At 45.1% G+C, this 12,619-nt stretch overlaps 1 pseudogene; it reads right to left on the minus strand.

Moving 5' to 3' along the window:
• Nucleotides 1-8,484: 8,484 nt before the first annotated feature.
• LOC141100925 (uncharacterized) lies at nt 8,485-11,045 on the minus strand (annotated as a pseudogene).
• Between the last annotated feature and the right edge of the window lie 1,574 nt (nt 11,046-12,619).

A 12,619-nucleotide genomic window follows, 5' to 3' on the forward strand; every position in this document is an offset into this window, starting at 1 on the left:
GAATAGTGTTGATGCCAAAAAGTTCTAATTTGCTCTCATTTATTTGACTAGATTATGGCCCGATGCTATCGCATCGGGAGGATGCGATAGCATCACACCTCTTGCCATGTTAACCCTCAACACACACACTCCTCAACACACACTCCTCTCACCTTTCACCATCTCCACTCACTCTTTCACTCCACATACGACCCCTTCTCTCACTCCGTCTCTCATACTCACGCCGTCATCGCCGCTGCTCCACGATCCCCGACATCTTCTTCCGCCAGCGCCATCCTGGATCCAGACGTTGTCCACGCCGGCGACATGTTCTTGCGGCGACGCCATCTTGAGTATCGTGAAATCCCGCGATAGTCAAGATAGCGTCGCTGGAAGAACATGTCGCCGGCGTGGAGGACGTCGGGATCCAAAATGGCGTCGGCAAAATCTCGCGAGTTTTCGCCGACGCCATTTTGGATCCCGACATCGTCCTCGCCGGCGACATGTTCTTGCGGCGACGCCATCTTGACTATCGTGGGATTTCGCCGATCCAAAATGGCGTCGCCGCAAGAACATGTCGCCGGCGTGGACGACATCGGGATCCAAAATGGCGTCGGCGTAATCTCGCGAGATTTCGCCGACGCCATCTTTTTGGATCCCGAGTCGTCCACGCCAGCGACATGTTCTTGCGGCGACGCCATCTTGAATCTCGCGGGATTTCACGAAATCCAAGATAGCGTCGCCGCAAGAACATGTCGGCGGCCTGGAGAACGTCTGGATCCAGGATCGCGGCGGCGGAGGAAGATGTCGGGGCAGCGACGATGACGGTGTGAGTATGAGAAACGGAGTGAGAGAAAGGAACGTATGTGGAGTGAAAGAGTGAGTGGACGTGAGTGGAGGTGAAAGGTGAGAGGAGTGTGTGTTGAGGCGGTGTGGTGTGTTGAGGGTTAACGTGCGTGTGTGTGTGGTGACGTCACCGGTTACAACTGGACGGAAGTTGTTACAACCGGAAGCTGGTTAGGGCATTTATTATTATAGATGATGAGGAAGAAGCCATCTGTTGTTGGCGGTGATGGCGTGTAGAGGCTTCTTCAGCCAATGTAATAGATTTAGAGTTAGGGGATTCGTGTGTGAGACGACGGCGTTTATAAGCCTTAATCTTGTCAAGTCGATGCTGTTTTTCCTCAGGAGTCTCATTAGCACGGCGTTGTTTTTGTCGTAGTGCTAAAGCTGCTTTCCTTTCACTGGCATTGGCATACTGTGCATCGGTATTGAATGGTGGTATTGATAGGGCAGAAACAGATTGCTGATTAGTTATGTCAGTGAACGGCATATGGGATGAAGTGTAGCAGTAAATTGTTCCACATGCTGATGTGGAAGCATCCTGTTGTGAGTCTAATAATAATGATGAGGAAGAAGCCGTCTGTTGTCGGCGGTGACGGCGTGCAGAGGCTTCTTCAGCCAATCTTATGGATTTAGAGTTAGGGGATTCGTGTGTGAGGCGACGGCATTTATAAGCCTTAATCTTCTCAAGGCGATGGTGTTTTTCCTCAGGAGTCTCATTAGCACAGCGTTGTTTTTGTCGTAGTGCTAAAGCTGGTTTCCTTTCACTGGCATTGGCATACTTTTTGTTATGACTCATGTTGGCACAGGTAAAGGAGTCTATTTGGCAGTTATCTGGCAGTGAAGATGGCGTCCTGGAGTATTGTAGAGTAAACAGATACTAATTGACCCTGTAATTGCCCAGCAGTAGTTATGAAGTGGTAGTGGCAAATTGGCCCTGTAGTTAGACACCGGCAGAGGAGCAAGGCAGCAGTAGTTATGGCGGTAGAGGCAAATTGGCCCTGTAATTAGACACCGGCAGAGGAGCAAGGCAGCAGTAGTTATGGCGGTAGAGGCAAATTGGCCCTGTAATTAGACACCGGCAGAGGAGCAAGGCAGCAGTAGTTATGGAGGTAGAGGCAAATTGGCCCTGTAATTAGACACCGGCAGAGGAGCAAGGCAGCAGTAGTTATGGCGGTAGAGGCAAATTGGCCCTGTAATTAGACACCGGCAGAGGAGCAAGGCAGCAGTAGTTATGGCGGTAGAGGCAAATTGGCCCTGTAATTAGACACAGGCAGTGAACAGTCAGAGGAGCAAGGCAGCAGTACTTATGGCGGTAGAGGCAAATTGACCCTGTAATTAGACACCGGCAGAGGAGCAAGGCAGCAGTAGTTATGGCGGTATTGGCAAATTGGCCCTGTAATTAGACACCAGCAGAGGAGCAATGCAGCAGTAGTTATGGCGGTAGAGGCAAATTGATCCTGTAATTAGACACCGGCAGAGGAGCAAGGCAGCAGTAGTTATGGCGGTAGAGGCAAATTGGCCCTGTAAATTAGACACCGGCAGAGGAGCAAGGCAGCAGTAGTTATGGCGGTAGAGGCAAATTGGCCCTGTAATTAGACACCGGCAGAGGAGCAAGGCAGCAGTAGTTATGGCGGTAGAGACAAATTAGCCCTGTAATTAGACACCGGCAGAGGAGCAAGGCAGCAGTAGTTATGGCGGTAGAGGCAAATTAGCCCTGTAATTAGACACCGGCAGAGGAGCAAGGCAGCAGTAGTTATGGCGGTATAGGCAAATTGGCCCTGTAATTAGACACCGGCAGAGGAGCAATGCAGCAGTAGTTATGGCGGTAGAGGCAAATTAGCCCTGTAATTAGACACCGGCAGAGGAGCAAGGCAGCAGTAGTTATGGCGGTAGAGGCAAATTAGCCCTGTAATTAGACACCGGCAGAGGAGCAAGGCAGCAGTAGTTATGGCGGTAGAGGCAAATTGGCCTTGTAATTAGACACCGGCAGTAAACAGGCAGATGACCAAAGCAGCAGTAGTTATGGCGATAGAGGCAAATTGGCCCTGTAATTAGACACTGGCAGAGGACAAAGGCAGCAGTAGTTATGGCAGTATAGGCAAATTGGCCCTGTAATTAGACACTGGCAGAGGACAAAGGCAGTAGTTATGGCGGTATAGGCAAATTGGCCCTGTAATTAGACACTGGCAGAGGACAAAGGCAGCAGTAGTTATGGCGGTACAGGCAAATTGGTCCAGTAATTAGACACCGGCAGTAAACAGGCATAGGACCAAGGCAGCAGTAGTTATGGTGGTACAGGCAATGCCAAGCGTCCGCACAGCAAGTCGGCGTGAGGTAAATGACGCAATTTCACGAATGCAAGATGGCGTCGGCGGACGTCGTTAACACCTCTTGCCATGTTAACCCTCAACACACCACACCGCCTCAACACACACTCCTCTCACCTTTCACCTCCACTCATGTCCACTCACTCTTTCACTCCACATACGTTCCTTTCTCTCACTCCGTTTCTCATACTCACACCGTCATCGTCGCTGCCCCGACATCTTCCCCCGCCACCGCGATCCAGGATCCAGACGTTCTCCAGGCCGCCGACTTGTTCTTGCAGGACGCCATCTTGGATTTCGTGAAATCCCGCGATATTCAAGATAGCGTCGCCGCAACAACATGTCGCTGGCGTGGACGACATCGGGATCCAAAAAGATGGCGTCGGCGAAATCTCGCGAGATTACGCCGACGCCATTTTGGATCCCGATGTCGCCCACGCCAGCGACATATTCTTGTGGGACGCCATCTTGGATGTCGTGAAGTCCTGCGATATTCAAGATGGCGTCGCCTCAACAACATGTCGCTGGCATGGGCGACATCGGGATCCAAAATGGCGTCGGCGTAATCTCGCGAGATTTCGCCGACGCCATCTTTTTGGATCCCGATGTCGTCCACGCCAGCGACATATTGTTGCGGCGACGCCATCTTGAATCTCGCGGGATTTCACGACATCCAAGATGGCGTCCCGCAAGAACATGTCGGCGGCCTGGAGAACGTCTGGATCCTGGATCGCGGCGGCGGAGGAAGATGTCGGGGCAGCGACGATGACGGTGTGAGTATGAGAAACGGAGTGAGAGAAAGGAATGTATGTGGAGTGAAAGAGTGAGTGGACATGAGTGGAGGTGAAAGGTGAGAGGAGTGTGTGTTGAGGCGGTGTGGTGTGTTGAGGGTTAATATGTGCGTGTGTGTGTGTGTGTGTGGTGACGTCACCGGTTACAACTGGACGGAAGTTGTTACAACCGGAAGCTGGTTAGGGCATTTATTATTATAGATCTTCTCCCATGCCACCTCTGGATCATCCAGATGGTTATGCCAAACTTCAAACGGGACTGGACATGTTCTGTCGAGAGAAGGGGGACCTTGTTTGCCCTGCAGAATTTTAATCCATGAGGGCATATTATGTTACTAATGGTAATGTTTGAGACTGTGATACCAGCTCTCTTGAGGCCATTGACCAGGTCCTTCCATGTAGTCCTAGGTTGATTCCCATTCTTTCTCAGAATCATTCTTATCCCACTATAAAAGATTATGCATAGAGCCCAAACCGAGAAAGATTAACAGTCATCTTGTGTTTCTCCCATTTTCAAATAATTGTGACAACAGTTGTTGTCTTCTCTCTAAGCTGCTTGCCTACATGTTTTTCTGATTTTTATTTTTAGACTGTGTCTCTCACAGTTGAAGTGTACCTATGACAGAACATACAGACCTCTCCATTCTTTGTAGGCGGGAAAAATTGCAAAATCTGCAATGTATCAAATACTTACTTTCACCACTGTAAATTAATCTATGCACATCGATGGTTTGATTTTTTTGCCTGTGTGGATTGGATGGGTTGTTACCGACATCTGGTGAGAATTTCATGTCAATAGTACCTTTAGAAATATATTTATGTGGTAACATGTTGAATTCATTTTTCACCTGCTGTATATAAAGATACATACGTGCATACACACACACGCATATATTTATATACAGTATATATATATATATACACTCACTGGCCACTTTATTAGGTACACCATGCTAGTAAGGGGTTGGACCCCCTTTTGCCTTCAGAACTGCCTCAATTCTTCGTGGCAGAGATTCAACAAGGTGCTGGAAGCATTCCTCAGAGATTTTGGACCATATTGACATGATGGCATCACACAGTTGGCGCAGATTTGTCGGCTGCACATCCCTGATGCGAATCTCCCGTTCCACCACATCCCAAAGATGCTCTATTGGATTGAGATCTGGTGACTGAGGAGGCCATTTGAGTACAGTAAACTCATTGTCATGTTCAAGAAACCAATCTGAGATGATTCGAGCTTTATGACATGGCGCATTATCCTGCTGAAAGTAGCCATCAGATGTTGGGTACATTGTGGTCATAAAGGGATGGACATGGTCAGCAACAATACTCAGGTAGGCTGTGGCGTTGCAACGATGCTCAATTGGTACCAAGGGGCCCAAAGAGTGCCCAGAAAAAATTCCCCACACCATGACACCACCACCACCAGCCTGAACCGTTGATACAAGGCAGGATGGATCCATGCTTTCATGTTGTTTACGCCAAATTCTGACCCTACCATCCGAATGTCGCAGCAGAAATCGAGACTCATCAGACCAGGCAACGTTTTTCCAATCTTCTACTGTCCAATTTCGATGAGCTTGTGCAAATTGTAGCCTCAGTTTCCTGTTCTTAGCTGAGAGGAGTGGTACCCAGTGTGGTCTTCTGCTGCTGTAGCCCATCTGCCTCAAAGTTCGACGCACTGTGCGTTCAGAGATGCTCTTCTGCCTACCTTGGTTGTAACGGGTGGCAATTTGAGTCACTGTTGCCTTTCTATCAGCTCGAACCAGTCTGCCCATTCTCCTCTGACCTCTGGCATCAACATGGCATTTCCGGCCACAGAACTGCCGCTCACTGGATTTTTTTTCTTTTTCGGACCATTCTCTGTAAACCCTAGAGATGGTTGTGCGTGAAAATCCCAGTAGATCAGCAGTTTCTGAAATTCTCAGACCAGCCCTTCTGGCACCAACAATCATGCCACGTTCAAAGGCACTCAAATCACCTTTCTTCCCCATACTGATGCTCGGTTTGAACTGCAGGAGATTGTCTTGACCATGTCTACATGCCTAAATGCACTGAGTTGCCGCCATGTGATTGGCTGATTAGAAATTAAGTCTTAACACACAGTTGGACAGGTGTACCTAATAAAGTGGCCAGTGAGTGTATATACATACACATACACGAGTGATTGCGTGCCCTTCGGGCGTGCGCTGGGATTACGAACCATGCAATGCGGTGTTACCACACATCAGACTGACCTCGCAATGGGGTGTAACCAAGCACCAGACTGGCGTATGTTCAGATTAACAGCAAACATAAATACCTGGTGTACCTCTCCTGCCACTCCTACATTGTGTATGAAAAAGCTCTGTAGTTAATACTGTTTGGGTACAGTTATTCGATAGCGCTATCCATAAAGAAAGTGCACGGGTAGAGCTATCCTATAGCTCTATTCCTAAAAGTAATGAACGGGTAGAGCTATCCAATAGAGCTATCCCTCAATGTTCCTGAGCGTAAGCTATTTCACATGGCTGAGCGCACTTGGGATCTGCCCCAAAGGCCCTGCCCATGCCTAATGTTTGGTCCGTAGACCGCGTTGCTAGAAGTTAGTCCCGCTTTTGTGTACAAAATTTTTGGGCTTTTACAATTATTAAAAATCTTAATAAAAGACTTCTTTGTACACACAGTTGACAGTAAACCATTTGGAAACGTTAGGAATAAGTTTACCTTGCTTCTGGGTCTCAAATATTTTGACCTTTATTTGTAGGCTTTTCTTTCCCATGGAGAAAGCCACATATAACTGCCCGTGTGAAAACACTGGGAGAGGCAAATAAATTCCTACAATATCCAATGACTGTCCCAGAGATTTATTGGTGGTCATTGCAAAAGCCAACATGACAGGAAACTGATGCTGTCGCATCTGGACTGGCAAGTTTTTATCTTTGGAAATCAGGTCAATTCTTGGAATAAGAACTGTCTGACCCTTTGCTTTTCCATTTAAAGCAATGGAACGAATAACGTTTGCTTTTAAGCTTTTCGCATAAAGCCTTGTGCCATTACAAAAGCCACACTTTCTGTTAAGATTACGCAGGAGCATAATTACAGCCCCTGGTTTCAGCTTTAGTTCATGAGGAGGCAACCCAGTGAGATTCAAAGAGTTAAGAAACTCTACAGGGTAATCTGTGAGAATCACACCCTCCTCTTCCGCAATTGTGTAGACGGAGTGATATGTTGAGTGTTCAGCTTGAACTTGACTAAAAATTTTGTCGTTCAAGGCGTGGGCGTCATCATTCAATGGCGTAAGAATTGCTTTATTGGCAATTGCTTCTACCGTTGCATTGGTAATCTCAATTGAGTTGCCAAAAATAGCTGTAATTAAATCACCCTCTTCAATAAAAGAATTCGGGATTTCAATTGTTTCTTTTGGTAGACCATATTCATTTGACAACTCTCCATTGCCAAGTTTGAGTAACCGTGAGTTGTACTCAACTTCGTCATGAGACTTTCTCATATTCTGATGTAACTGGAACCATGAAAACTGATTCCAGGATTTTAAGTATATAATGGTGGACTGTACAATATGGGGTATTTTTCCACCTTCCACTATTGGTAGGGTTTGACAAAAGTCACCACCGTTTATGAAAACTTTTCCACCAAATGTTTTTTTTCCACATATGTCTTGGAACAAATTATCCACAGAGTTCATATTAAAACAGGGAGTCGTCCCAAATAGCAACAGATGACTCCATAAGCTCCTTTGCTTGAAGTGAGGTTGGCTTAATTTTTGACACTGTGGTCTCATTTGTTGTAATTCCAAGGCCAAACTTGGAATGCTAGGTGCTATCATTTTGTAGTAATGTAGTCACCAATCCAGTAGAGGCTACAGAGCAAATAGACTTCTTTTCTGCTTGTAGTGTCTTGTGCAAGCAGTTGTACAAAAATGTCTTCCCACTGCCTCCTGGGCCATCTAGAAAAAAACAGTGTGAGCTAGTGTCATCTGGCTGTGATGCAGCATTGACTGCTTGCATAGTTGCATCGAAAGCTGATTTCTGATCTTCATTAAGAATAGCTTTAAATTGCTCAGCCTCCTGCTTTATTACAGCATAGTTCAGTTGGTCCAGTATTTCATCTGGAACATTTACTGGAGTTGGCAATTCGTAGTCAGCACAGGACTTTTTATTGCTTAAGAGCACTTCATTAATATCACGAAGAGCCAGTTGGTCAGCAGTTTCTGGAGTATACCGCCTGTTGTAATCCTCCATAAATTCATTTTTATATTTTTGCCATAATGCCAATTGTTTAGCTGGTTCCCCATATACACAAATTATAGCAAATAATTTGCGAAGTTGGTAGGGCATTTTGAAAGCGATTGCATCCGTTATACCGTCTTCCCATTGGGAATCATCTTCAAAAAGATGAAGATCAATGCATGCATTTTTATACATGTCATGTACGACTCCATAGATAGTCCTTAAGTCAGCATAAGACTTTGCTCCTTTTACGTGACGTAAAAGGAGTTTTAGGTAATACAGCTCACCATCTGTTAAAGAGACTATATACATTCAGGCAATTGTTTTCCCAAATTGAGCCCGTCGCTTTTTCCATCCTTCTGGTGCAGCATTTCTATCCCAGACATAGTGTTCATGGAGTTCACTGTACAAATACTGACTGGCGGAAGTGTCAACTCTGTTTAGGTCAAAATAAGACTGCAGTGTAGAGGCTTTTGAGTCTGAAATAACCATATCTTCCTTACCATCTTCTAAAAACACTTGCTGCATGTTTTCAAAGTGCACAGCCAGCCTTTTAATGGTATGTGAAGCATCATGCATTTTATTTTTTCTGATTCTCCACATGCCCTCAGGGGCACTTATATACCGAGAATCTAGGTACATGGCTGGTTCATTCCAGTTTAATGTATCAAACTTAATATTGGCACAGTTATGCCCTTTGTATACATATTTGAAAAGATATTTTACACTTTTTTATTGAAGCACATATCTCAACATTGATATGGCAATTGTACTTGAGTAATAAATAGGGGTTGTATGGAACTACCCATCTATTGTCGATTTCTCGCATTCCTCATCTGGTTTTCCCAGTATTGCATCGACGGTACTGTGGGTAACCATCAACATTGGGGTTTGTCTCTGTATTAAAATCCTTTGGGAATTTTTTTGCGCATTGACCATCTGTCATGCATATAGCATCAGGTTGTTCCTTGCCACATGGGCCATGAATCACGTGCCTCATCACTGCCTCATGCAGTTTTGGATTTGCTGTCTCATTTGGGATTTCAGCAGAGACCAATTCGTCAATTTTCTCTTTGCCCCGTGGTTTATCTTTCTCTCCGAGGATTAAGAGCATGTGAGCGTGTGGTAGTCCATGCTTTTGAAATTCTATTACATGCACATAGGTAACTACACATCCAAAAATGTGCTTTTTCAAAATCTTGTTAAGCACGGCTTGGAGTTTGATTTTAAATACTTGTGCAAACAAATCTGGTCTGAACTCTGGCCTTTGCCATGGTTCTAAGTTTTCAGTAATTTCTTTCAACTTTGGGTTACAGGTCATCGTAACAAAAAGATCTGGCTTTCTGAATTATCGGATAATTGTTATGGCGTCTTGGTAATTTTGCTGCATAGCTCTTGGGCTTCCAATGAAACTGGATGGTAAAATTACTGGTTTCCCAGCTTTTAGTCCTTGGTGTAACACAGCATTATGGATGTGATCCATAACGCCGGCGTAACTGTCAACGTGTAATGCCTTTTGATTTTGTTTTATATATTCGATCCTGTCGGATTCAATTTCGATGTAACTGTCAAAGATAAATTGTTGTGTCAACTTCCCAGCATTTAAAAGGGGATTGAACTCATCACGAATGGCAAGCCTGTATGCACAGTACTGCAACAGGGTGATTTTTTTCTTGTTGATCTTGATCCACTGGTATGGATGGTAGATGAATGTCACCAATTCCTTGATGTTGCACACTTAGGGCAATTGGAGTTGTCAAATTTATTGTCCTTCCACTGTCCCCATATGGGAATAGAAGTGGATATGTCATTGCATCATACTTTCTGTGAAGAAAGTTGATTTGAACTGTTTGTTTTTCACTTTTCAGGTGAACTCTGATGTCCCCATTAAATGCATTTTGATAAATTATAGCTACTTTATTGCACCTTGGTGCATTGTACCACCTGTGGTCATCATTGTAGTCATTTATAATTGACATTGTTATTTTGAGTGGATCGTGATTTTCTAATTCAGCAATCCTCTTTTCCTCTCTTTCAAATTCCCTCATCATTTGGAAGGCTCATGCGAGTGGGTTAATTGCTTTCATTTTCTCTCCAAGAGATGACAGCAGTGCTGGGAGGCACTTTTTATTTGCTTGACTTCTTGTACTTAATGCTTCTTCACTGTCCAAGATATAAATCTGGGCATACTTGGGAGTACTACCCACAGCAAGATGCAATGGGGCAGTTCTGTGGTAAATTTGTCCACGAATTCAAAAACAGTATGGACCATGCCCAGGAGGTGGCGCTACTTGTGCTCCCATTGATGCCAAAGCATGAGAGCTATTGTATTGCCTTATATTAGCCATAAAGTTATTAGAGTGCTGATGCTCTCCTTCCATCAACTTGACTAATTGATCATACATATGAATGGGACGTAATTGGATGCGCCCTCTGTTGCAGCAGGAAGGGAATGTTTTGTCCTGCGCCATTTTGTCTTTGAAATTTTTAGATTGGCAGAACTGACATTGAAATGTCAGTTCACCAGCATAGTGCTCTTCAATACATGTCTCATCAATTTGATTAAGAAGCCCCCTAGCAGCAAATGTAACTTGGCGTCATCGAGTGGCTCTTGCATTTTGGACATGTCTTCTATCTTGTTCTCGTCTTTGTGAAATTTGTGTATCACTTTGTGCATTGCGTGTTGCTCGTTGTCGTGCAGCATATGTTTTACATGATTCAGTTACTTCATTTGTTTCTCTTGCTCTGGCTGCCCTCTGTCGGGCTGCATCAGCAGTTCTTTGACAATTTTGTTCGTCTTCTGTTTCATTAAGATGCAGGTTACGCATGTGATTTGCTTCTCTACATGTGGCAGCGCGATCAATTTGATCCATCTTTGCAATGTTGCCTCACACTGTTGTCTGAGTGTTGCCACCCAATGTTGCCTCACAGTGTTGACTCACAATGTTGCCTCACAGGCTAACGTTCAAAAAAGGCTTATGCCTTAACTTGTCACCAGAGGGAGCTCCTCTCCTTATTAGATATGTCACTTAACTCCTATTCAGGGCCTTACAGTACTTAGGTATCCATGGTTACGCCCACGCATATAGTCAGTTAGCTGCTAGTGGTAGTAACTATGGATACCTAAGTTACTGTTGAGCTGTGAATGACTCATTGCACCCAGACAGATGGTTGGGCTGTGGATGACTTATTGTGCACAGACACACGGACACGTCCAAATTAGGTATATGGATATACACTCACTGGCCACTTTATTAGGTACACCTGTCCAACTGTGTGTTAAGACTTAATTTCTAATCAGCCAATCACATGGCGGCAACTCAGTGCATTTAGGCATGTAGACATGGTCAAGACAATCTCCTGCAGTTCAAACCGAGCATCAGTATGGGGAAGAAAGGTGATTTGAGTGCCTTTGAACGTGGCATGATTGTTGGTGCCAGAAGGGCTGGTCTGAGTATTTCAGAAACTGCTGATCTACTGGGATTTTCACGCACAACCATCTCTAGGGTTTACAGAGAATGGTCCGAAAAAGAAAAAAAATCCAGTGAGCGGCAGTTCTGTGGCCGGAAATGCCTTGTTGATGCCAGAGGTCAGAGGAGAATGGGCAGACTGGTTCGAGCTGATAGAAAGTCAACAGTGACTCAAATTGCCACCCGTTACAACCAAGGTAGGCAGAAGAGCATCTCTGAACGCACAGTGCGTCGAACTTTGAGGCAGATGGGCTACAGCAGCAGAAGACCACACTGGGTACCACTCCTCTCAGCTAAGAACAGGCATCTGATGGCTACTTTCAGCAGGATAATGCGCCATGTCATAAAGCTCGAATCATCTCAGATTGGTTTCTTGAACATGACAATGAGTTCACTGTACTCAAATGGCCTCCTCAGTCACCAGATCTCAATCCAATAGAGCATCTTTGGGATGTGGTGGAACGGGAGATTCGCATCAGGGATGTGCAGCCGACAAATCTGCGCCAACTGTGTGATGCCATCATGTCAATATGGTCCAAAATCTCTGAGGAATGCTTCCAGCACCTTGTTGAATCTCTGCCACGAAGAATTGAGGCAGTTCTGAAGGCAAAAGGGGGTCCAACCCGTTACTAGCATGGTGTACCTAATAAAGTGGCCAGTGAGTGTATATTCATTCATTTAAATGATTTACAAAAATTCTGAATTGGCTGCAGCAGACATGGGATGCCACTGCTGCAATTTTGTAGGGAGGGGGTGCTGAAGCTGCAGTGAGTTAAACAGGGTAGTAATGCAGACATCCCCTTTAAGTAGGCCAAAGTTGTGTTCTGTTGGTTATTCTAGTTTTCGGTTTAGTATTTGGGCACAACAATACTACCATCTTCACTTAATTTCCTGTCATCAAAAATACTGGGATCCGAACAGACCAGATAAAATTTTTATATCTTTTTGAGCAATTCGATGACATGGAGACAATAGTT

Source organism: Dendrobates tinctorius, unplaced genomic scaffold (assembly GCF_039654945.1).
Source record: "Dendrobates tinctorius isolate UK_male_01 unplaced genomic scaffold, ASM3965494v1 ptg000111l, whole genome shotgun sequence".
NCBI lineage: Eukaryota > Metazoa > Chordata > Amphibia > Anura > Dendrobatidae > Dendrobates > Dendrobates tinctorius.